Source organism: Netta rufina (genome assembly GCF_964035555.1).
Source record: "Netta rufina genome assembly, chromosome: 16".
Classification (NCBI taxonomy): Eukaryota; Metazoa; Chordata; class Aves; order Anseriformes; family Anatidae; genus Netta; species Netta rufina.
The window spans coordinates 3,905,884-3,932,496 of record NC_140140.1 but is presented as its reverse complement, the minus strand read 5'-3'; positions in this window follow the sequence as shown (position 1 = coordinate 3,932,496).

Below are 26,613 nucleotides of genomic sequence, written 5' to 3'. Positions count from 1 at the left end.
CCTCAGATACTCTTCTGCTCCCAAGACTTAACTGAAGAAAGGATGTTTGGGGGTACTAAATTAAGAATAAAAAATTCTACCTCTGGCCCCCATACTAGCAATTATTTCTTCCATCCTAAAAACCTGATGCATCCACTCACTGGAGTGAACTGAGATGAGCAACACTGTCTGAAATCAGTAAAAGCCCCCTTAGGCAACATCTTTTTAGCTTCACTCTATTCCTCTCTGAAACTTCCCTCTGTGATTTGTGGTGAAGGAATCTTTCTCTATTTTTAATCACCTTCATCATCATCTCTGTTTTATCCAACCCCTCCTGGCTCAGAGACTCCTTGCAGGACCTGCCTGTCCGTCTGTCTGTCGGTCAGGGGGAACTGGTGCAGTTTGAGGAGTGACAGATTGCCAGTGGGAAGACAGGCACAGTCTGGGAGAGCAGTCTTTAGCTGATAATAACTATTTCATCAACATCAGTTCTTCTGTTTTACAAAGCATAATTCATAAAAAGAAAACCCTCTTGGAAATTCTCACAATACATAAAAGCATATAAATAAAATATAAATGAAGTAAACAAGACACATTAATTACATACAGCAGAACAGGCTCATCTAAAAAGCTTGCTTGTCAGTTTTGATCTCAAGTTTGCTGGTGATACACTGTTTTTTTATGGCTGGTGGAAGCAAGGTGGAGAATAATCCTATCCAGAGATGAAAGGCCAGTGTGGTTTGAGCCCAGAAAACTGGACACCCAAAGGCTCTGGGCTACAGGTACCAGACAACAGGGGCAAACAGAGGACTTCAGACCAAATGAGCCCATGGACCCATTTCAAGGTGGGATGGAAACTTTTGAAATTCAATGCAGCCTGAGTTCAGAGCTAGCAAAGGGTGCACAAAGCAGGGGAGATGGGATGTGTACATTCGCAACCGACCAAAAGCAGGACAGCTGCCTCTGTGCACACAGAAGAGAAGGGATGTAAGGGAGGGAACATGAGTGTAATTAAGCCTGGACGTGCTGGTGTGTGAATCCACATCTCCACAAGACATGGAGAAGCTCTGACAACAGCTATGGGGACTAGCAATAATTCATAAGTGGAACAAAATGAAGCAGGCATTGCAATTGATCCATAGACAGCATGCCTTGGCTCTGGGAGACTGTGAAGCTACACGTGTAGAAAGCACAGGTCCAAATCCCCACTGGACACCCTCCAGCCCTGGGCACCTACAGCCAGCATTGCCTGCTCGCCCAGCCTGCCGGCCCAGCCCCTGCTGATTCAGGGCGATGGGAGAAGTCCTGCAGGCTCCAGAAGGTCCCTGCTGGGCCCAAAAGGTCCCTGCTGGCTTGTTGTCTTCATGCTGTGGGGCTGCAGGAGCACCGTGCTGGGGCAGCTTGGCAATGAGTATGTTCAGCAGGGAGAACTAGGGAAACAAAGGAGAAAAATGTAAAAATTTGCTTTGTAGAAAAAGCAAATGTGAAGCTAACGCCTGGGCAGGGCAATGCTCAGCCACTCCTGCAGAAACTCCATGGAGCAGATTCAGACCAGGCCCTCACAAAGCCCAGCCTTCACACGACTTCTCCCATAGCAGACACAATCTATATTTTCATGCTTTGGGTCCCAGTGACACTGGGAAAGGTCTGCACAGAGGCCTTTGAAGAGCGCTGTTTACAAAACCTGTGTGCAAGCACAGCCATTCAGATGCTCGTTGTTTGCGAGGGCAGAGCCAGAGGCCATCGCAGTGACTGTATCAGTGTGTGTGGGACATGTGGGTAAACATACGATGAAACGAGTGTCACCGCTCACTGCTGCCGTGCCAGAAAGCATCCGTGTCAGCTGCTGGCAGGGGCTTCAGCGAACTCGTGGCTGCCTGCATCCCTGGGTTTATCAAAGACCGCACAGCAGCCAACAGCCTGTCGCTGCCTCCAGACCAAATAAATCCGTGGCTCGCCTCCCAAGGTCTTTCCTCGGGCTCCCATATCTCTGCCAGGAGGAGCACTGCTGGAGGAGGGTGGCTGGTTCACACACTTGCTGCTGTCTCCTACGCGCCGTCTCAGCGCCCCGGGCTCACATCCTGGGGGCGTGAAGGCGGTGTGAATGTCTGGCACGGGCTGAGGAGGCAGCGTGAGGCTCCGCTGCTCTGCCGTGGCCTCAGGAGTCTCCAGGAGGGAGTTTCCATGAAGGAAACTCCTCCTGCAAAGCGCGGTCTTGCCCCTGGTTCCTCAGGTGGCTGCAGCCCCATCCTCTGCTCTCCAAAAGGGGAAACTGAGGCCCAGTATCTCTGTCCCCAGACTGATGTCAGAGTGGGTTTCCCATGTCCCAGCCCAAATACAGCATGCTCATGCTTCCCCTCCTCTGCCCTGAGTTCAGCATGGTTTAAAAGGGTTGGGGTAAATGCAAAAGGGGCGTTTTGGGGGCATGGAGCTGGCTGGGGTGCAGGGCTAGGGACAAGCTCTGCCCTACACAGACGATTACAGAGGAACTAAAACAATGGGTGGGTTTCGCTTCACACCTCTGTGTTTTCTACCTTTTTGTGTAGCTGGTAGGGGCATTTTGGGTATTTTCTTTTCCTTTTAATACTACAGTGTCAGCAGCATGACTGGAGAGTGTATTTAGAGAAAGCCTTATTTGGGTGAAGAAATTGCAGGTATCTAAAAACATGAAATGCATTCAGACTCATTATGGTTATGAAAGCTTTTTCAAATTCTGAAAAACACAAAACATATTCCTTTTATGATTTGAAGTTAATGCAGTTTTATTCAAAACATTGTAAAAATGAAGAAAAAAAAAAAGTATGAAATGAACAATGCTATTTTGGGCCAAACAAAACGTTCAGTTTCACCATGAAGATTTCTTCCTATACTCACTGGCTGAATTTTTTCCTCTTTTCTTTCCATGGCTGCAGACCAAGACCACACTTACTCACCTGCTGCCACTCACCTGTGACCAGCACTGATCCAAATGCACCAGGGGCCCCTTGAGACGCAGTTTTGTCTCCTGGCCAGCTCCATGCTCGGAGCCACAGTCAGTGTGAAGGCCTTGCATGGACACCGCAAGTAGCTGAGTCCTGCAGACGCCTGGCTTACCAGTGGAAATGGTGGCTGTTACCCTGTCAGCACAAAACTTGGCATACCCCCCTTCACTGCACACCTGCTGACCTTGATGTGATTGCAAGTCCTGCTCCCATCTTCCCTGGTCCCATTCCGACACCCTCAAGGGACCTTCACAGTGCCCAAATCTGTTATTTCCATAACATGAAATCCATTTAATATGGCATACTTTCTATTTTAACCCCTTTTACCCCATTTTGCTGGTGAGGAAGCCACAAGAACAGCATCCTGCACCTAAACCCTATCTCTGGGCACCTGCAGGCAAGTGCAGTTTTACTTTTGCTGTGTGCAGTTCCTTTTATCCATTTGGCAGGGGAGCCCCTCTTGATGGTCTTAAAAAGGACCATGGGCATTTCTTGGCCCCTCTGATACCATGGGTTTAAATGGAAGAGTTTCTTCATGGCAACATATCATGTAAACTTTCCCTTCTAACAAATTGCAATTTTAAGTAATGCAAAAGCTGGTAAAATGAACGTTTACATGTCAGGCTCCCGCAAAACTCACTAGGACAGGTCTTGCTATAAAACCCTGCAGAGAAGCATGAGGATTTGAAAATTATGCCTGTTACTAGAAAATGATCGGACTGAACAGGGAAAATTTAAGACACAGTCAGGTTTCAGACCCTTCCTGTTTGAAATATAGAAAACTGAAGAAAATTACAAGGATATTTCAAGCTAAGATGTGAGAAACTTAACTTGCAGAAAGACAAAACAGGCATTCCTGCCCATTCACAATGGCTTTTGGAGTGAAACCCTGGATATCTCTCCACTGGCAGCAGAACTGCCATTGCTTCAGTCCTCAAGTCCCCAAGTCCAGAAGCTGGGGCTGGGAAGGGGACGATTTCTCCTCCAAACTGGAGAGAAATCACCAGATGCTGAGAGAGAGAGAGATGATGTGGCCAGCAGCAAAAAAATGTAAATTGGAGGACAAAAAGAAGCAGCCAGATTTCATCAGCTGCTTCTACTCTTCCTGTGTCCCAAAGTCTCTGGTTCAGGCTGAGCAATGGATAGCACTACCATGCCTGGGCCAGCAGCAACCCCAGCAGGGCTGTGTGTGGCAGCAGCCTCTTTAAATGCTGTTAAACTACTGCTAGTTTGAGAAACCCCTGTGGGTCTGGGGTTGCAAAGTGCAAAGCCTCCCTCAGCACTAACTGCTGTCAAATATTAATGCTGTTCCCCTTCCAGCCCTTATTCACAACAAATTTTCATTGCAGCAGGAAACGTCGCTTCCCACCAGCTAGTCTGAATAGCAAAATGTGGGATTAATTGACAGCTGTAAGACTAAACAAGGAGGCTTTTAACTAAGCAGACACTGTTCTCTGCCACAGGAGATGCTATCAGTCCTGACACAAATAGCAGTGAGGGACAAGGAAGATGTCTTCAAGGAGAAGAGATGTTTAAATACAGTGATGATGATCAAAAATCCCACAGCCCCTTGGCAATGCTTTGCCCCTCCTGCCTGGGAGGGAGGCAAGGACACCGATGCCCCATGAGCAGCCCGTGTGTGCTCCTGCCTCGATCAGCCAGGCTCCACTGGCCCTGGGACACCTGCAAAGCTGTGGGCATGGAGGAGCCCCCTGGTCTGCTCTGGTCCCTCAGACCACACAGCCGCTGTGCTGCAGAATGCAGAAATCCCCACACTGCAGCCACCAAGCCCCTGATGCACACTGCAGCACCTTCCAACAAGGCTGCTGAGGAAGTAAAACCTCACCTGGGGCTAAAACTGGACCTGACGTAGCCCATCATGAGGTCCCATGCAGGAGATCATGATCTAATCTCATGTACCCAAAGGCAAACTTGATGCCTGCCTTGCTAAAGAGGCGAGTACGCCCTGGAGTGAAGGAGCAGCAGGCATCATTTCTTCATCATCTCTCTGCTCCTGAGGAGCCACCTCCTTTAGCCTGCCCTCTATGTGCCTGCTGGCTCTGCCTGGTGAGTAAAACACTTCCTCCAGCCCTCGCAGAGCGATGGCAATGTGTGAGGGTATGAGTTTGCTGAAAGGAGGACAAACTGCTGGAGTCCCAGCTACTCCAAAGACCTTTCCCTCTGGGCATGCAGTAGAGCACTGGCCGAGGTTGAGCAGCCCGTGCTGCTGTACATACAGACCTTTCCTGCAGCCAAACAAACCCAAAACAACAGGGTGCACGGGTCCATCCTCTGTCTTTACAGCAGCCTTCATTTCCTTGTGACTCATTCAGTCAGGGTAATGAATTTTCTTTATTAGTCAGAAATCAATTCCTCCTACTCCTGACCAGTAGACGATGCACTGTGCCATATTATGTTATCTGTACTTCTGTCTGGGCTGCCAGAGAATGCAGCAGTGACTGGAAATTTCAAGCTAAAGATGCTCCGGAGGCAGTGAGAGCACAATGGCCTGTGCTCTCTCCCCCACAAACACCAGAACTACTCTTTGCAATATTTGACTCTAAATTTCACATTTAACCCCACCTTGCTTTCTCAGGGCAAGGTAAGTGCAGGTCTGCAAGGCCAGCAGTGCAAAAACTAGTGCAAGGACTTCCTTTGAGTGCAGTGGAAACAGGGCTTGGGAAAGAAATGATAAACCCAGAGAGAGAAATGTTAAACTCAGCTACTCCCACCTGCTGCCGCATGCCTCTTAATAATACAAACTGTGCGCTTGCAAGGTTTTTGTATTCAAGGCACCCAAGTTTTTTGCAGAGGCCAAGAAATGAAAGCAGGGACCCTAAATACATATTGACTGCTCATTACAGGGCTATGTGCTGGAGACCTAAATACTGCAGTAGCTGTGCTGGGGAGCTGCAGAGATCTGGGCTGCTGCAGCCAGCATTGGAAATACAGTTCCTGCAGAATGAGAACAGGCTCAGCCTTTCCTGCCAGGTGCAGGAGTAGAGGAGGGTCAGTTGGGATGCTAAAGGTGGTTATTTCTATGATTTTTTTCTTGCTTTTGAAGGCAATGCACCTGAACATCCTGGCGAAGGATGCATATAGACAGCCCATCAGCAAGGAGAAAAGGAAAGCTCTGTCCTGCAAAAGAGGAAAAGCAATTTTTTTTAGGGAAAAAAACAAAAAAGTGTAAATAGCTGGGTATGAATGAGGCAGTGATTCTTTACAGGCAGTGGTGAGGGTTCTGTAAGCCTGTACTTTGCAATGAGCAGAACGAAATCCCACTGCTCAGCAATCAGCAGCAAGGGTTTCCTGGAGAGCCCCGGAGAGCTCGAAGTCCCTGCGGACAGGTTGTTCTGGCACCATCCTGCAAGCCGAGGTAACCAGGTGCCATTAAAGCATTACGGGAGCTGCAGATTACGAGGTTGGAGGATATGCTCTGGTCAGAACAAGCCACTCAAGAAAATATTCACTTTTCAAGATGAATCACTCTCAAAGGCAAGTTGGTGTTCAGGAAGCACTGCAGACCTCTGGTGGAACCAGAGCCCGGAGCAGTCCAAGCAGCACAGAAGCTCATTATTTACAGAGCTGAGCAGCTTTGCCTGGTGACTGATGGTGTCACTGGTGCTGGCCTTCATGTGCCGTCCTGTGGCTGACACCAGAGGAAGAATCTAGTCCCCCTGGGCTTTCGGGAGACCTGCCGAGACTTTTGAGACCCAGGAAATTGCCAACACAGCAGCCACCACCACACCATGCACATCGTAGCGCTGCGTGCACCGTGCCCGATGACTTCCCAACCTTCCAGAGGTGACATCTGTGCCAAGCCCCAGGCATGGATGAACATCGTCCAGCTCCTTGTAGACTACACAGACCCATGGGCCTGCCACAAGGAGCAAGCCAGCAAAGCACAGGGCTGCTGGCAACAGCCCCTGTGGGGCTGGGGCAAGGAGAAGTGGTGAGATTGCAGCCTGACTGCAGATGTGGATGGGGCACAAGTGGAGGGGAAGGGTCATCCCTGAGATATGTGCTGAACTCCCGTGTGGCTAAGGAAGACCGTGAGGATGCCATTCAGTATGGGAAAAAGGACTGCCAGGATATCTGGAAGCTGGCAGCCCCCAGCTCTGCTATAGGTGCTCACCTGCCAGGTGGCCCCACACACAGACATGAACTTAAAATGAGGCCCCTGTGGGGGTGTCACAGGTTAGAAAGGATTAAACTGGAGTCATCTGCATGCACAATGCAATGGAGTTCATACCCACATGTGTATTCGTACAGGGGAGCAGGGGATTGAAAACTACATTGCTAAAGATTTTCAGTACTCACTTCCATCTCTGTGGCATTATTTTATTCCATCTAATCAGAGCAGATGTATTTTTGCTGCTGCAATAAATTGCTCAGTCTCTGATACATGTCTGAGAGATACACATAGATGTCTGACAGTGAATTCAGTTTTGAGTCTGCATTAAGAATTACAGGCCTAAGGGACTTCAGTCCAGAAAATCATTCTTTCAGTAAGTTGGTTTTCTCCTGCTCGATAACAATCCAGGAAAGGAGAGACATGGGCACAGACTGGGGTTTTCACCCAGGGCAAGATGTATCAGCATTTTGGCCACTAGCTACTTTCAAAACCAAGGATTCACACTGGTTTCTGAAAAAGACATCTGTAGGAATGGTCTAAAAAATAAAATCAACATTTATTCACGCCTTCACTACAGGATAAAGGTTGGGTTTCCAGATCAGTCGTGGTTTATGGTTAGATTGTGGAGCATCAGCTTGCCTTACAGCTGGCGCCTACGTGGACAACCCATCTTGCAAGATTTTGCAGAAGCTCTCAGAGATTGGTGCTGTGCTGACAAGTGAGGGGCACTGCTCACAAGGGCTACACTTCCCACCTCGCCTCTGCTGCAGGGGTGCCAGCATCTCAGAGGCAGCTGAATCCTGGGATTGGGTTTGCTTTGGTAGTTAAAAGTCCTGAGAAATTTGTGAAAAAATCTCCAAGGAGCTCAAGAAGCCATGTATTGACATCCCTGACATGCTCAGGGCTTGCTCCAGGTCCCTATTTGCAGCCTGAGACCTGGATCTGCTTCCCAGTGCTGGCCGGAGCTGGGCAGCTGCAGGCCGGGGGTTGCTCACAAAGACATTTTGTTTTTCAATCACAAACCAGATCCTGGTGCAGGTATTTAGGGAACAAACAGTCCTTTTGTAGACCAAATATAAGCGGTTTGTCATTATCTTGAGAACAAACTGTTTGTTGCTACAGTTGTAAACAGACCGAGGACAGCTATTTAGTCCTGCCACTACAATTAACAGTAATTTAGGTCACTCTTGCAAGAGGTTGATGTCTTCTCAATATATATTGGCTGTAGATCTAATCTTGCAGAGTTGGTAGCTGGTCTGGTAGCTAAAGGGTAGAAGAAAAAAGATGATGTATCACCTCTGCTCTAAACCACAAAATGCTGAAGAAAAAAAAAAAAAGGCTGCTTCTCTATGTCTGTGTGTATGTGTGTGCTACAGAGGCAGAAAATACATCCATGGTTTCCTAACAGAGCATTTCTTGTCATATGCCAAAGAGGCTAAGAGCTTATTTCACTGAGCATAATAAGAGGAATTTGCAAAGCACATGTTTTTCCATCTCCCCCACGCTGCAGTCTCACAAATGTAAACTCTGCTTTCTCCCAGTCCATTCCCTCTCCAAAGTCAGTCACTGCCACGCATAAAACTGTGTGCCAACAGCTTAAAATATTTTATAAGGAGTCATATAATTGCAGGGGAGAGAAAGTCCTCTTCTAAGCTGTAGTAATCTTAGTGTCTCTTGCAATGTTTCTGGATCATCAAGGATCTGACATGCACTGACAGAAGAAAATGAATTAACTTTGCCAGTGAGGGGCTGGAACTGCTGGTGACCTGCACCAAGCAGGTTGGTTGCTTGTTCTCAAAGCCCACATTTCCTGACCTGTACAGAGAGGGCCCCTTCAAGGTGTTCCAGAAAATAATAATTAAAAATAATAATAAATTAAAAAAAAAAAAAAGGTTAGATGTAAACAGTATGAAGCTGCAGCATTGCCCCTGTCCCTCTCTGTCGGTTGCACCACAGGCTCAGCACTCCCGTTCATCTACCTGCTGATGCTTTGGGGCTCTTTCTCTCTCTGATCCATCAACTCTAAAAGACTTGGTGGTAACAGCAGCTGACATCCTGACCTCTTAGGGCAGAGAAGAGGTGAAAGATCCCTGTAGCAGACTGCAGGAAGTACAGCTGGGCTTCTGCAGTGCGCACTGGCCACATATCTCAGACCAAATGTCAGACCAAATGAGCAACTACTGCAAAGACCTGGAGAAAGGGGGGATTGCAAGGTGAGTGAGGCTTGGTGCTGGTGCAAAGGAGGCAAATGCTGCAGGGAGATGTCACATTGAGGTGTTCAAACAGAAGGGCACCTGCGAGGCAGCAGCAGCAGCAGCTCCAATGCTGAGCTCAGCACTGGTTGATCCCCAAGTGTCCTCGCCGTGTGCAGGGGAATCCAGATGGAATGGGACCTAGGAGAGAGCCCAGATGAGAGAACCCCAAATAATCAGGGGAGGAAAAAGGCTCCAGGTAGGATGTATCTGAGATTTTTTAGTCTGCACCTGTACTTCTTAGCCTGTTGCTAGCAAAGATCACCCAATCGTTCAGAGAGAAATCCAAGCGATGTGCTTGTACTTGGCTAATATTTGGCAGTTAGAGAATAATAAATACTTAGCTTTCAGATAAGCAAAATGGTACTGTTTTGTAAAATCATTATTTGAATGTTGCAATTAAAAGCATTTTAATTAGACATTGCCAATTACGCCTACCAGTCAGCACTAACAGACTTGTCATCTGCATGGGAGTGCAATACTGAGGAAGGAAGGGGACTCCTCAAGTGGTTTTTCTCTGTTATTTTTAGACTACTTTTTACTGATCTCTGGACTGTTGGTAAGCCACACACCTGTAGCTGAGCAAAGCTATTGATGGGGAGAAAAAAAGTAGGGGAAATGTCCTTAATTAGGAAATGAGTTCCAAACAGGAAAGTAACCATCTGTTCTCCATGTCTGTGAAGGAGAGGCTTTGCTTACTCTGGGAAGAGCCAGTAAGGTAGTAAAGATGTGAGGAAAACTGGCTTTTGGCTCCATAGGTAGTGAAGCACCAGGAGGATCACCCAGTGGGACTGTTTGTGGTTGGGAGTGTTTGTCACTGAGGTTTAAAGGAAATAGGTTCGGACTCCTGCTCGAAAGAACCTAAGTGGAGATAATCCTGTTTGGGATCAACTTTGTGAAGTCTCTCCTAGCCCTGTTTTTTAGGAATTGTACTGTTATGTTGTATGTTCTGTTATCTGGCAACGTTTCAAAGTGCCTCGTGTAGCCACATCTGGGGTGCCTGATTCAGGGCCAGCTCCTGTAGAGGACTGCTCAGCTCGTGCCTTGGGCTCGTTCCTTGTCTCTAATGGACAAGGTCTGTGTTCTGGGGCAATAAGTTCTGCTGAGTCCTTTGCGTACCAAAACCTGAATCAGGGTCTGGTCTTTCACCTTTACAATGCAAGAAAAGTGCATCTAGGAAGTCTGGTACCTTCCCTGCAGCTTTGCAAGTGCACTGGGAAGCAGGCAGGAAGGTCAGCGAGCAGCACAGGGATGGGAGAAGCCCCTGAGCTAGCTGTTGGCTCACTGTGTCACACAGAGCAGAGAGAAACACTCACCGTTATCATCTAATTTATGATTATCCCACTCCAGAAATCCATGGGAGGTGGACGAGGACCCAGACATGTCACCAGAGCAGCTCTGTCTCAAGACACCCGCTCTCTTGTGCCCTGCTGGGTTCGCTCCTCACTGCCACCTCCTCGGGGTCTTCATCCCCACCTCCTGTGCTTCTAGAGGAGAACATTTCTGTAATAGGAAGGACTGTCTATTAACCTCTGTTGCCAGATAGAAGAGAGAGGGAGAAGAGCCGTATTCAGACCGGGGGAGAGGAGTTAAGGGGCCCCACGGGGAGGCATTCCCACCTGCACCGCTGCCACGCTCGTCCTGCAGACCGTGGGGCTGGACCCAGCTCAGCACTGCACACAGGTCGGGAACCAGCTCATCAAGGCAAACTCTTTAATTAAAGCAGAAAAAGATGGCTCGTCTATCACCCATAATGTGCTTGGGAAGCACATTTAACAGATCCCTTCTATTCAGTTTTTGGCAGTAGATGAGCCGATATGCTTACAGCTTTTAAGCCAGATCACATTCTACACCTCCATGCTACCTATAGAGTCAGGGTTAGGATTTTAATAAAAGCTAGCTGAAATGCTCTCAGTATGCCATAATTACTGTCTCAGTTTGCATTGCTGGTGAAACTAAAAGGAATGGCTTTTCTTCTGAGAAACTGTTGTTTTACAGCTGAATATTTTATTTCCTAGAGTAAATCATTTGACAAATCCGCTGTTGCTGGCACCAGGCTTTTTGTTAAATGGATACCCTATTTTTCCATATTTAATAGAGAAAAACACAATAGCCTTTGGGTGCCGTTTCAGAAATGCCTGTGTCTCTCTCGCCTGTTACCTGCTCCTGCAGATGTGTGACCTACACCGCAGATAGTCCTGGTGCACGGCCGTTGGGATGTTTTACAGACTGTAAGTATCCCATGCAGGACCCTGCAGGGAGCTGCATGGATGCCAGGATGCCACTGTGCCATGCTGCGGGGCTAAGGACGACCAGGACACCAGCTTAATCCACGGATTGTAATAAAATCCTTCTTGGGCAGCTTTGAGGACAGAACTCCTCCTCCGCTGGGGTTGGGGAGAGGGATATTGGTATATGATGGCTTCCCCCCCGGGATGGCAAATCTGGACACTGGCACAGAGCTGCCCAGCACTCCTTTCCCTGCCAGAAAACAGCAAATCTCCTCATTCCAGGGAGGTGTAATTATCCCTGATCGACCAAGTCCTCCGTCTAATCTGCAAGCAGCTGCTGGGACATAATCACCCTCCTCATTAAAAGTGACAGTGCTCCTGCTCCTAACTTCGCTCACACCCTCTCCTTGTGTGACTGCTTGACATTCCCTCCCATCTCCTCCAGCTTCTGTCTGAGTGATCCGATCCCTGTCCAGCAGCTCATCCTGAGCTCCATGGGTGAAAAGAAATGGTGACAGCTTTTCCTATGGAGTAGCCTTTCTGGCAAAGCTGGGCTGAGCTGAGCCCACGAACCTCACACTGACATCGGCCACCCTGTGCTGCTGCTTGAACCCATGATTCAGGCCCAGCTGCTCTCCTCTAAGTGAACGCTCATTTCATCTCAGCACCAGAGATGTTATTGGGGCCGTAATGCCAGAAGGTTTCTAAAAAGGATGGGGTGTTTCTGTGGATAACGAGAAAAGTTGCTACAGGAGAATGAAGTTCTCCTGGTGCTTGGGCTGGAGACCAGCAGGGTGCTCAGGGCAGAAGCTTCTCATCAGGGCCAGAAATGCGCCGGCTGCTTCGGTCGTGTGGGGACTGCTCTCGGCTCCTCGTCCTTTGAACCTGCTGCTGCCAGACAGGCCCGCAGACAGGATACATGGTCACCTCTTCTCCTCTGCTTTTACCCAGCTGTATCTAAGAACGTTGCTCATCTGGGATGTCTCCCAGCCTCTCGTATCAGCATGGAACCTGTCTGGCAAAGGCTTAAATATCAGACTGATGTCTCGCAGAGAGCATTTGCCTGTTTGAACTGCCCTACTTAGTTCACAAATGTTCTCGTGTTATTCTGAGTTGAACAGAGACACCCTTACCGAATTTTCCGCTTGGAGCAGGCTGATGTCTCAAACTGTCCGCTCCATGTGCAGGAGAAACTAGAAAACCCACTTGCTGAGCAGCACCAGGTCTCATCCTGTCCGTGTCTCACCTCTCACCCCTGTGCAGGAGTTGGGGTGCACATTTGCCTGGGGGTGTGCGTGGGAAGCTGCTTGCGCTCCTCTCGTGAAGGTGGAAATAATGACCGAAAGTGAGAGGCACAACGTGAGGCACCTGCAGCAATCACACGTGTATTCCCGTGGGAACCCACTTTTGAAGTCTCCGGGGTCAGTTTTAAAGACTTGTTCAGCAGCAGCTCTGGCTGTGCACAGGAAAGGCCGCAGGAAACCCGCTGCTGGAGCTGCTTGCTGCTCCCCTCGTCGCTCCTGGGCCGGCACTGAGCATCCCAACAGCTGCGAGACCTGGCGAATCCCACTGCACGAGCAGTACAGCCCTAAATCACCCCTGTCTGCTTCTTGACTCCAAAGAGACATTTCATGGGCGATTGTGAGTGATACAGTGTGTGGTAATGGATGTATTTAAATGGGATTTATGGGTGACACCTGTCACACAGGCCCTTCCGTCAGTGACAGGCTGGAGAGATTTACGTGGTGACACTGCGATGTGAGCTCGCTGTAATAGCTCCCCCAGTCACCATCTGAGCCTCACAGCTTTTGTCAGCAGCACAACCTGGGCTGCTTTGGCCACTCGATCATAGGGTGCTGTGAAAATCAGCAGCAAGGAGTTGAGTGCAGCTTGGCTCTCATCCACAGTGGATCACTTCAAACTCAATGGCTCTGCTCGCCTCTGCAGCAGACGTTGCTAAGAGGTTTTTTGATGCACCATTGGTCACAAAAGCTTCACAGGACCAAGGAGCACTCAGTAAGGTCACCTCCACATGAGCCCTCTCTCCTGCATGCTCTCCACCTTTCTGCTGTCAGTGAGGCTGGCCAGGACTCTCGCTTCAGGGCTCCTGGCTTGTCTGTACCCAGCCGTGCCATCAGGCTGTCTCCTCCAGCCCTGCAGAGACCCTCCAGTTTGGGTCCCTGTTTGCTGATTCTCCAGGCAGCCAGATTTGTCCCTGCATTTCCAGGCTGCCATTTGAGGTGCTCCTCCCTGCCTCTTTACTTCCTCCTGGGCAGACATCTCTCTCAACCCTATCCAGAAAAGCCTTCCTGCCCCTTCCCAACAGAGGATTAGGGAGGATATCTGCAATGAGATTATTTCTAGGAGACCACTTACACTGCTCTGATGCTAACTCCCACTGTCAGCTCTGCTCAGGCACAGTGAGGCCGGGGGAAGGTTCTGGGCAGAATTTCTGTTGTTTAAGATTTTATTTGGGGGTCTGGTAGATTAATTTCTTTCTTTTTTTTTTTTTCTTTGTTTCTTTTTTTTTTTTTTCTTCCCCTTGCTCTTTTCCCAAAGATCTATCTTCTGCTATTTACATGAGGCTGCTCCTATCGCAGCGCGCACAGACACACACACGTACCAAGCAGCCGAAGTCACCCATCAGTCTAAACAAGCACAGCGTACACAATATTTTGATCCCAGAGCTATCAAAGGCAGCTGGATACTACCTTGAACTGACCTGTGGGAGTTGCCTCCGTGAGAACATGTTCTCACCAGTGCTATGATACATTTCTTGGTTCTTGGGCTTTGCTTTTCTAATACATACCTTTATAATTTTGCCATAAGGCAGCCATGGATTTGTAAAATTAGCCTGTCATAACAAATTCATGTCCTCATCAAAAGCTGCTGTTGTGCTTCCTCCCAGACTGGAGCGTTCACAGACTTAGGCTGCATTATCACAGTAATTTCAAAGTTCAATGGTGTATCTTGAAAAGCAATTGCTTTTAAATGCAGTTTGTTACGTAACAGCAAATTTAGACTTACACCTACCTCAAAATGAGAATGAAATTCTTTAAATAATAAACCAGCTCCTGCTTGCTGTCGGCTGTGCTTTTTTGTTCTAGGACGATGCACTTGCATTTGGTACCCATGAAAGAGCAAGGGTTGAAGCACTGTATAAAGCTTTTTTATCACAAATGGGGGTGGAGGGGGGATGTTCAAACCCAGCAAAGAGTGGATTCCACAGTTTTAATCTCTCAGAAGCTCCTATTTTGCCTGTCTTCCAGGCCCAAATAAGGACTCCTTATGCAGAGAGATCCAGGACAGGCTGGGACTGGGAGCTGTACATGGTTGTGACCGAGGCTGGAGTTTGAAGAGAAGGAAAAGCTGAAGGTTAGGAAAGATAAGGACATTGAAGGAAACCTCTCTGAGCAGTGAAGCCTCAATCACAAACCACTCTGTTATGGCACAGGACACAATCTTCTTGTTTCTGGATGAGTCAAGCCTCCCCCTTGATAGGGCTGACCATGCTCTTCTCTGTGATATCTTGTCTCCTCTCCTTGGTCTCCTGATTTTTCTCCTGGCTTCACATTTGCTCCTGCATGACGGTCAGAAAACTCTCTACCCCAGATGATCTTGCCTGACATTCACCTTGTTCCCCAGGGAGCTGCACAGCAAGGAGGGTGCAGCTCAGCAAGCCATGGTGAGCATCTCTGCCTGGCAAAAGGAAGATCTTGTTGAGCTTGTTGTTGCAAGACCTGGCAGAGATGTCTGCTCTGGGTTGTTATCTTCATGAATATCCTCAAACCACCTCGCTGCCATTCTGCAAATCCACCCCTAAGACTTTCCTTTCCCCTGGCAGCAACCCACAGCTCCTGGGTGCACTAAAAGCACCGTCTATCACATTCACCCATAAAGTCAACCTGCTTGTTTGTACTCCCTCCTGTCTGTACTCCCTATTTTATTCGCCTTGTTTTACTGTCATGCTGTGCGTTTCAGAGGTGCTGTCTTCTAATCAAATTCCTAGGTGCAATCAAAATAATAATAACAATGATGTTGATGATGCACATTTTAAATTAGTTGTGACATATTTTTGATTGGTGAATCTACACATGAGGATGCTGGTTAATAAGTGTTTAGATTACTTCCCACTGGAACAACTAGGATATTTTCCTTTGTTTTTCACAGTTGTCATCTTGTCTTGTAATGTAATTTAGGGACACAAATTTTGAGCTTTTCTATTGCTGAATCAGCTCTGACATACTTATTGGCTTTTGTGAGAACCATGGTCAAAATGGTCAGGTTTGGGAGCCTGAAGGCACTTTGACTGAACATGCTGATCATCCCAAACTACTACTATCCAAAGAAGTGTAATAGGTATAATAATTTATCAGAGTGTGAGCTAAGAAGCCACAGGAATTCAAGCCTGTAAGCCCAGTGCTTAACCTGTGGTTAATTAAGGTTGTTTCTTTATTTGTCTTTGCTCCTGTGTGGTGTCAGACAGCAACAATCCAAGTAAATACAAGATGCTCTTAAGTTAACCTTTCTTTTCTTGGCACTTTGGGAAATTATAGTTCATTGATTGCAAATAAATTCCCCACCAACCAGTGCTCTAAATTACAATGTGTAAAGGCACAAACTGTAACAGAGAGAGAGCTGTCAGGTCCCCATGCTGGGCGCAGATTGTTTTATCCAGACCCTTTGCATAAAGCACGCTCAATAACCAGCAGAGATAATGTCAGAAGAAATAGACTATGGGCTTTACCAACGGGCAGGCAAACGGTGTGACTGATGTGGCACCTTTGGGGAAGGGAAGGGGGTGAATGTTAAGGAAATGTGTAGAAGCAGGCACTGACTTCTGGATGGCAACTGCTGCATTTTGATCACAGGGTTTCAAGGTGCTCCTGGTTCTGCCCAGGCTCTGGAAACTGGGGGAAAAAATAGCAAAATTGGTTTCCCAGCCCTTTTCATGAACCTTGAGGGAATCATGGAAAAGTGCTGCATTCCAGTGATACCCTGTCTTGTTCTTTGTATCCCACCACTTAAGACAAAGTCCGGCTAAAATTTCCCTACAGAAAAATATCTTCTCCCACATTGGACTGGGTTCACTTCTCTGGGGCTCTCCCAGCTTTGCAGCTGGTAAGAGACCCATGGAAATGTTTCCAGGCCCCTGCAGAGGTGCTTTCAGATGCACACACAAAGAAGGCCACAGAATAAACTCACCTAAAGGGGAGGACGAGCAGGAAGTCTGGGCACTGCTCAGCCATCACCAACACTGTGGGCCTCCTGTGGGGAGCTGAATCTCACCCCAAAACATTGCGCTTTACACTGTCTTGGCAAATAACAGAAAAGGTCCCAAGATCGCTGCTGTGGTTTGGAAATACCAAAGGCTTTTTCTGTGCTAGGCTGAGAGCAGACACTCACTTGCCCATCGAGTCATCGTGTTGGCTTTTCATGACAAGCAGGCAGCTGCTGGTCTGTCAAAGGAAAGTTCACAGGCCACTAGAGCTTCATGTCTTTGCTAAAAGACTGATTCAATCACTGAAGAAACATATTGGCTACTGGCTACCAGTCACTCTTTGCTTAATCATTTCATCATACAGCTACGTTGGATGAGCCATACAGCGGCATAAAGGTGAGCCAAGACTCACTTGTGAGTAATAAGGAGCAAGGAGTGAAAGCAAAAGGCTGAGTTTCTTTGCATAAAGTTCACAGGATGAATTAATGAATGATTTTCACCGAGAAATAAGAACTTTATTCTCCAAGGAGATTACTCACAATGAACAATTCAATCAGATCCAGCCTGAAGAAAGGAAAAGGGTAAGAATAAATAGTCCTTCTCCAAAAGGAAAGGCTATTAATACTGTGATGTCTTGATGGTTCACATGAGGACCATTGTTATCAAGTGTATTTATTAATAGCCCAGATGCCTGAGCATTCACTTTAATACATGGGCAGTGAAAAGAAAATTTGTGGATAAATATGAAACAATATGTAATGACCAAGTCTTGAAAGCTCATTTAGGAAATGCCACAAGTTTCACGATGGGGCAGTGTAGTGGCTGAACAAATTTGGTGCATAAAAGACAAAGTAATGGAAATTGGAAGGGACAATCTGAACTATTCACATCCATTAATGGGTTCTAAATTGACTGTAACTGCTCAATAAAAGCTCATTGTCACTGTGAAAATGCAATGAAAACATCTGCTTGGAGTGCAGGAGCAGTCAAAAAGTAAACCTAATTTGTGAGTTAAGCTGTGCTAAGAAATGGGGCAAGAAAAAAATCATAGAATCATATAACGGTTTGGGCTGGAAGGAACCTTAAAGATCATCTAGTTGTAACCCCACAAAAATGCAGGCAAACGCAGCCCAGGAGGGTCCCACTGGTAGAAACCTCCTTGCTCGGAGGCCCACCTCCTCCTCTTGGCACCGTGCTGCAAACCCCTGCTGCCACCTACCCTCATCCCTGACAGCAGGAGTCTGGAGAACAGAAGAGCCCCAAGAGAAGGCTCTCTGGACCTCGCTCCACCCATGGCTGGGAGATGTCCCTGTTTACCAGCTTTGAAGGACTCATGCATCTCTGCTTTAGGGGTGGATGTTCTTCTGCACTGGGGGGGTTATTCACGCCTACCCCTGCTGTTCCTCGCCTTGATCCTCCATCAAACCAACTCAGGCACCAGTCCTGCGCACTGCTGATACCAGAACACTACATAGGGAGCCCTCCAGGAGGCTTTTCCAGAGCTGGCAGCTCCTCCCTCACCCTTGTTGGCCCCAGGACCAGCAATGTCCTTCAGCAAGGCCAGGTGCTCTGTCATCCTTTAATACTACTAATTGCCTAATTATCTGCTCAAGAACTGTGGCAGAACATTTAAATGTTTTACTCTCCACTTACCCAGGCTCTTTGCTCTGGCAAATGAATCCCTGTCACTGAGAGGTGAGCTTCTCAGTCCTTCATCCGAAAAAACAAACCTGCAGCAGCGAAGCCCAGTCAGCAGCACCGATCCTGTGCCTTGCCCCTTTCCACATGGATTCCCCCATCACCTTTCTGCCTCTGTCATCTTGGACTGCGTTGCCTGCAGAGCTGTCTAGGCTGAGCCTTTAGTGGTTTTCATAAGGGTTTTTTTTTTGTTTTGTTTTGTTTTGTTTTGTATTGTTTTCTTTCCCCCACCTCGGCCAACAATAAACTTCACCTTTTCTGTATATGGAGAGGCTCCTACCTCACCTGCCATGAACCCTAGAGTTGCCTTCACACCAATGTGATCTGTCTGGCTTGGGTGTTTACATCTCTTTGGGTGCTTTAGACTATATAGCTTTTTACTATGATTTCATCAGACCCTAAACCTTCATGCTGTCTTTCTGTGCTGGCTGCTAGAACACCTGTCAGCAGACATTGCAAGTTCTCCAAGTTTCCTGCTCCAAAATCCTTAATCTAAGCGTATCACGATGGACATGGGTGCTTGGCAGCATGTTTTCCCTCTGAGTACAGCTTGTCTTCAATCACCTTCTATGTAGCACAGCACTTAATACGAGTCACGTAGCTCTCTTCCTTTTCAGCTGATACACACAGTAAGTTAAAATGCAATCTTATGCCAATCCCATAAACAAGCTTCCAGCTAGCATTCTCTCCCTAATGTCCTGCACTCTCTGCCTGGGTACTTAAAGTCTTCCATTACTCTACTCTTTCTTCATATTTTATTGTTTGCTCAAATCACCTTCTAGTCCAGGCTTTTTCCCCCCATACAGAAAAAGAGATGCTTTTCCCATCTTCCCATTTACTGCATACTTATTTCATAAAGTGTGTTGCTAAGCAGGTACTCATGGCAGAGCCTTTCATATAAAACTGATGTATGTAAAATATCGTGCAGGTAGCAGCGGTGACTGCAGTAAGGAAGATCCCATTTTTGCTTCCCCTTGCACAATTCCACTGACTTCACTGGAGCAACTCTTCATAAACTGGAGTAGATGGAAAATGTTCCCAACCCTGGCCCCATTACAAATTGTTATTTTCCTATACACTCGATAGGTTTGCAGAATGTTGTCCTTTGGGCTGAAATTGCCTATAATCAGCACCTACCCTGGAGTGATTTCTCCCTTGTTTTGAAAGTTTTAGAAGAATTAGGAGAGCTTCTTTTGAATACAGGAAAGAGGAGAAAATCTTTTTTAAAAATAATAAAAAAAAATAAAAAAAATCCTTCTGACCTTTTTTCTTGGCAGCTTTCTACAGCTGAATTGGCTGTGGTTTGAAAGATGCAATTTGGCAGGAAAATAGCCCTCATTGGGGAGCAGTGCAGGGCTTTGTATTGCAGGAAATTGGGTTTGATTTGCCCATGCTACAAGTATTCAAGAATTGCAATCTGACCATATGCAGTGGAGGGCTTTTGCTAAGCTCATTAGAAGACATGGAGACCAGGGAATAAAACTGGGCACGTCTGCAGAGCCAGACCAGAAGCATGGGAGGTGGGCAAGGTGTGGGCAGAGGGGGATGCTCACCCCATCCACGCTCTGCACTGCTCTCTGCAGAAGGCAGAAGGGCTCCTCCAGGTGAGGCTCAGCTAGAGATGGGTATGAAGCAAGAGCCACCCACCGCCTGCCATCAAGCCCTGAAAAGCATTTTCCCCAAGCTTGTACCTTCTGGTTTGGTTTTGCATGTTGAACAATCTGGTCTCTGCACCCAACACATGCAAAACCCTGTTTGCTGCCATGCATGGGAACCTTTCCACTGTTTTCAGTGTTGTTTTTTTTTTGTTGTTGTTGTTGTTTTTGTTTTTGTTTTTGTTTTTGTTTTTTTTTTTTTTTTTCTGGTTGTTTAGGCTCTTGCAGTATCAGATCCATGCTGCATAAAGAAAAGAGATATTTTTCCCAGACTGTCTCCAAGTCTGAACGCTGAAAAAACTGTGTCCACAGCAATACACAGGATCCATATTTCTGATCCATTTTAAACCAGAAAAGAGATTTTTCACAAACTTTCTCAGCTGTAAGGATTCTTCAAATCCCCTCCACTCCCCTTAAATATTAAATCACTCTCATGCAGACACCAAGCACAGGCCATTTCAAAAAGCAATGCACAGAGCTGCAGGAAGACTGGAAAATCATATTAATTTGCACATTCTCTGGAGTAGTTGTAGGACAAAAATCAGGATTTTTTTAGGCTTTGTGGCTGAGCAGAATGAATTAGTGGAACAGAATATTTGACTAAAATAAAAATACCTTTGGCCCTTGCCACAGGAAATCAGTTTGCAACAGTGATTTCTGATAAGCAGTTGTACTGCATGAGCAAATTCAATGCCTAGAGAAAAAAGGATCAAGAGAGGATGAATAAGTGATATAGCTCATCACAAAACTAAATACTGAAAAACATGGTCCTCCTGCAATATGGTACTGGCCATCCTGGGCTGATGTGGGGTGGCTTTGTTCCTTTTGTTACTAAACTGCATTTTTATAACAGAAGGCTTTTTTTTTTTTCCTTTTTTTTTTTTTTTCTTTTAATTCAGCCCCAGTTTCAAGAACCCTGATTCATGCTGGTTTGCAACTTACTCTGAAAATATCCATGCTGAAACCAAAGTGGAGGGATAAACTAGCTGGTATACATAAAAACATACGTATATAGAGAGAGATAGAGTTAATTAAATTGAGCTCTTTGCCTTGCAAACACTTTCCACTTGGATTTACCAGGGAGATGAGGATGAGATGCTCCATAGTTTATCTGATCCATACCCCACCTATGGCCTTTGCCATTCCTGCCCACTCAGGAAGATGTGCAATTCATGTGTTTTTTTATTCCACTTTGACAATACTTTCCTCATTATTCACATCATGAGAGTACATAAACCCCAAAAAGCAAGACAGTGCTATGGCTGCCCTGTGTTGCAGTAGCAAACCCATTAATGGCATTTTTGGCAATGAAATGCAAGGAAGTACATGCATATAGGACTTAAAGCTCTTTAAATATGCAGGAAATGTTCCCCTAACGAAGAGCATTCCCTGCTGTGGAGCTGCTCTGTGCAGTGCTGGTGGCACGGGAATGCTTCAGCAGACCCAGCCACCCTGGTGCCACTGGGGTGTGGGATCCCACTGGGGATAACAGCAGCAGCAGCTGGCCAAGGCGAGTGGAAGCTGGGGATGAATCGTAATCCACTTGTCGGGAAATCCTGCATCTCCAGTAGTGCTGGAGATAGCGGAAAGGAGGATAATATTATTGATGTGTTATAGCTGGATGACAAGCCTACATCGGTTGAATCTTGGGCTTATACAGATATGTTCAGCCCCTTATGTTAATGTGCTGCAGTATGAGCTTTGCTGCGTGGCTGCAAACTTTCTTCAATGATACAGTAAATCATTTATTTTTTTTTAATTTCATTTACAGCCTGCTCCCCATGTGAGTGGGCACAGAGGGACAAAGATTACTGCATGATTTCCTCTGTATTTGAACTCTAACTGGGATGTCATGTGAGTTTTTATGATCTGTCCTTGGTTCTTCTGTGTGCACAGAGAAGGAGCTGCAGGATGGTCTGTGGGACCTGTCTGGCATTCAGGGTGAAAGAAGAAGACTGGGTGCCCAGAGCACCATTGCTGTGGGACCCAAAGGCATTATAACTGAGAGTGGGGTTAACAATAAACAGCAACTAGCAGGCCAGCTGGTCCTCAGGTTTTGATTTAGAAATGGCTGCTCATCTCGAGGAGCAGGGGAGAAGAGCTCTTAAGGGGGTGAATTCATATTCTGAACTTTTACTTCTCATTCACAGCTGTCTGAAAAGTGTCCCTCCTCCACCCAGCTACTCAAAGAGGAGAGGAGCTTGAGGAGAAGGAACAGCTCAGATCTGGATGGGCTGCTTGTCAGGTATGAATTCTCTCATCCAGCCACTCTCACATCTATTCAGCACATGTAATGAATGTCTGAAAAATCTGGAAATTTATGTTCAGATCAATGGGAGCTGATTAATTACCTAAGATGTATTCAGATAACAGAGTTGAGAGGAAAAGCAAAGGCAACGCTTTCAAAAAATGCTCAATGAAGTAAACCAAGTACATTGAGAATATGTTTAAAGGATAAGTGCAAAGACGGCCCAGGCAAGCGGGGTATCAAAGAAAGGAGAGATCCAAAAGCCAGTCTTACAATCAACAACATAGACATGAAGGAGAAAAGAAACCTCTAAAGCTATTAAAAATCTGGAAGCCTATTAAAAATGGATGAAAAAAGGTACAAGGAAATCAAATCAAGAGACATGGAGTGGCACTTACAAAAGAAAACTTTAACAGAGTGGAAAAATTACCCTGTGATCCAAGTGAATTTAAAGAGTGGCTCTGGTGATGATGAAGAACAGCTCTTTTCACAGACCTGCTTCCAAGTGATGAAAAGTCAGTGTGCCTTCAGGCTGTGGGAGCACACTGAGGGCCTCATCCTGCCTGTCCAGCCATGGTGTCCCCACCTCTGTTGATTAATGACACACCTGTGACTTAAAAATCAAGGCTCTGTTCTGCCTCCTGGTTCAGCTAACCCTGCTCAGGTCTTGGTTATGTGTTTTGAATCAGGAAGGTCATGGTGAAGAGCCACAAGGGTTTGACTGTGCCCAGACACTGCAGCATTTGGGTGGTGAGCACTGTGACCGCCACCAGGTGAAGTACTCCAAGCACGTCTGGGTGGGCTGCAGGAACTGGGACCCCCACCCATCACCTCCTGCCAGCCACTTGTTTCACATTCCCCTCCCAAGTTGTAAGACCAGAGGATGAGGAAGGATGTCTAGCATCCACACCGTGTAGCCCACCAGGAGTGTGTCTGCCTCTTCTCCAAGGCCAGTTTTACCTTCCTCCTTGCCCTAATCTTCCGGACACTTTTCCAGATTGTTACAACTCTCCTCCTAGAAATCTTACAACTTCCTAAACACTTTCATGGCCATCACGTTCCATTTGTTCTTGTTCCAGGTTAGTCCTTTAGCTCAAATAGCTTCCTTTTTCTTCTCTGTGTATTTCCCTTTCCCTCACTGCAGCCACGTGTCCCTTGGACATTGCTTTTCCCTATCACACCATTCAAGCCTTTCCTCTCAGGCCATTTGGCCCCTTTCTGAGCTTCCATTCCTTGTTCTTCATCAGGGGTGGTGGGATGTCCTCCTGGACGTGGTTTTACCTGGGCAGGGACATGGCACAGATATTGACCCATTCCTAGAGGGAAAACGTTGCCTGGGACAAGCACGTTCGCCTTCCTCAGAGCTGCACGGTGCTGGCAGCTCACCATCCCCCTGTGACAGATGAGCAGAAACAAGTTTCTTTCCTGTTCTGTCATTTCCAAGTGATGAGGCCCGAGCTTCAAACAGAAATTCATGTTATTAGTCCCAGAGTGCACAGCTCTGCACTTTGTACTATTACATTTCATTCTGTTCCTATTACTTCCCTCGTCAGGATCATCCGAGTGTTTTATTTGTTATATTTGATCCTATTTTCCATTTACCTTCAGGTTTTTAATTATTCTCTCCTCTCAAATTTATTCTAAGCTTTGCATATTCTCAGTGTCTCTAGTTGCCTGGGTCCTTTATTTCCTTTTTTAAGCAGGAGAACAGGGGTTGCCATTCTTTCCTGCTTGCTTCATGTATTAGAAATCCTTAACAGCGGACTCGTGATTTCATGTGCCAGTTCTTTCAGGAGTCGGGGCTGGATTATTTGTTCCCCCTGGCTTCAGTGCATTAAAGCTCTTTCAGTTTTGCTTTCACCTTGGATGCTGAAATTTCCATTTTTATAAATCTTATGCCCATTAGCCATCATCTCTTTGCCCTTGTGTCCTGAAGCATCATCTTTATTGAAAAGTGAAGCAAAGTACTCATTTAGTTTTTTGGCTGCAACTACATTTATCTTTTATTTCATCCTTCTCCCAGTACAGCAGCTCCATGTTTCTTCTCATTTTATTTTTTGGCTGTGTGACCTGAGATTTTTTACTTTTTTTTTTTTTTTTCGTGTTTTATTTGCAGGTTGTAACTCAGCTTGACTTCTGGCATGTCTCATTTTAGTCTTGCATTTTTTGCACTCTGAAGGGTTTGAAAATCTGTCTCTTCTTCTGTCCCTTTCAGGCCCTCTGCCTCTTGGCAATCTCTTTTCTAGGAGAGAGAAGTCCCGTCTCTTCCCGACCCTCCTAGCACTGGCAGAAGCCTCTCCTATGTGGGTTTTACTTTCCCAAGGAACTCTGGAGGTTGCCTCCTGCTCCAACCCCTTACCTGCAGATCTCCCACCTCCCTCCGTGGCCACGATCAGGAACATCTGCTGTAAGATTCTCTGATTTCTCTGATTCTATAGTTTGGATTCATGGTCACCTCATGGTCTCACCTGAGGATATCTTACTTTGTAATAAGAACAACTTCATTCTTCTGCTCACTCTACAGCAAAGTCTTATAGCACCAACAAAGAAAAAAAAAAGGGGGAAAAAAAAACTTTTCTAAGAAATTAGCAACCTTTCCCTTGCACGTGTGTTGCCTGTGGTTTGGTTTATGTTTAAATGAGCTGATGCTGCAATTCAGGTCTGATTTTAAAAAGTCTCCTCTGTAGAAAGCTGAGGTATCTCATCTGCATTTCTTCTACTTGCAGATCTCTCATGTCTCTGGGTAGGTCTCAAAGGGCCAAAAGTGACCATAGAGAAAGGATTTGAAGAAAGACCAAGGGGGGAGGAGAGACCCTCGGAGAGTCTTGCTCCATGCTCAGATATTCCGCAGAAAATGGGGTATAACTCACCAGCTGTCCTCACCCCCTGTACAAGGAGGCACAACAGAGCTGAAACGTTGCATTTCTGTACCTAAATAGAAAAACATGGGTGCTGATAATTTCTGGTGCTCAGGATTTTCAAGCTGTTGATTTGCCTGGGGGGGATGCTTTCTGGTTAACATTTTGGGTGCCCAGTCTGACCACGATGCTGAACTAAGCCAGGGCTGTGGAAGAAGGCTCCCCTCCTGCTTGTGTCCACCAAAGGATGTGCTGCAGACCTCACTGAAGGTGTTACCAGCACTGAATCCAACCCAAAGCAAGATGTTGTTAGAATAACAACATAAACCTGTCTTTGAAAAGATAAGTCAGCTCCTATGCAAAAAAGAAGGTGGAGAGGGAGAATTTTTTAAATGATTTTGGTTTTTAGTTTTGTTCAAACTTTCATCACCCTTCAGAGAAAAATAATTTCTTCACTGATATGATCCAACCCACTATAGGAAAAGAGAGTAACTCCATTCAACAGATGTTTTTGTAACTCCCCAGATTAAACAAACGTAATTTCTTGAGTATTTTTTTTCCATCTCATCTTCCAGATCTACGTATTTTCCAGGCAAAAATATAAAAGCCTTCCATAATGAAGTGCAATAACTGATAAAGACCAGCTTAACGTTCACAATGACTCCTTTTGCTCCAATTCATATTGTAAGCACCAGAACCATCTCATTAAAAGCAGAGGGAAGTCCTGGCCATAACAGAGCTCACCGCCTCACCTCTATAAATTTGGGTTTTCCATAGGCTGCATTAGCAGGACGGAGCCAACAAAAAGACTCAATGCGAGAGTTCATCAGCTACTAATTTACTGCTATTCCTGCTATAAATAATGCACGCCAATGGGAGCTGCAATGGCCCTTAGTGGAGCAAGGCACTCAAGCTTTCTTCCTCCCACAGAGGCCAAACCTGACCTCCACACTGGCACCACAGGAGAACCTCTTCAAAACCACCCCTGTGACTTAGGATCATTTTAGGAACATCACGGGGATTTAGGCATCTTTTATCTCAGTCTGGATATTTATAGCTCCGTCAGGCTATTTCTTCCTTTATTGGCAGGAAACACTAAAAAGCAGAAAGCAGGCAAAAAGATGTGCTGGGGTTTTCCACAAGGACAAGAGGAGGATTTCCCATGGGTTTTCCCGGTCACTCCAGTAAGCACCAGCGGGTCCCCAGAGAGGAGGGGAAGGGAGGATGCACAGAGATGCTGTGAGAGACCCCAGGAGAAGCAGCTGACCCCAGGGCCGAGGTGGGAACGAGGTCTCATCTTGACTCACCCTGACCTGTGCCAGCTCCTTGCCTTAACCCTGCAACAGAACATTATT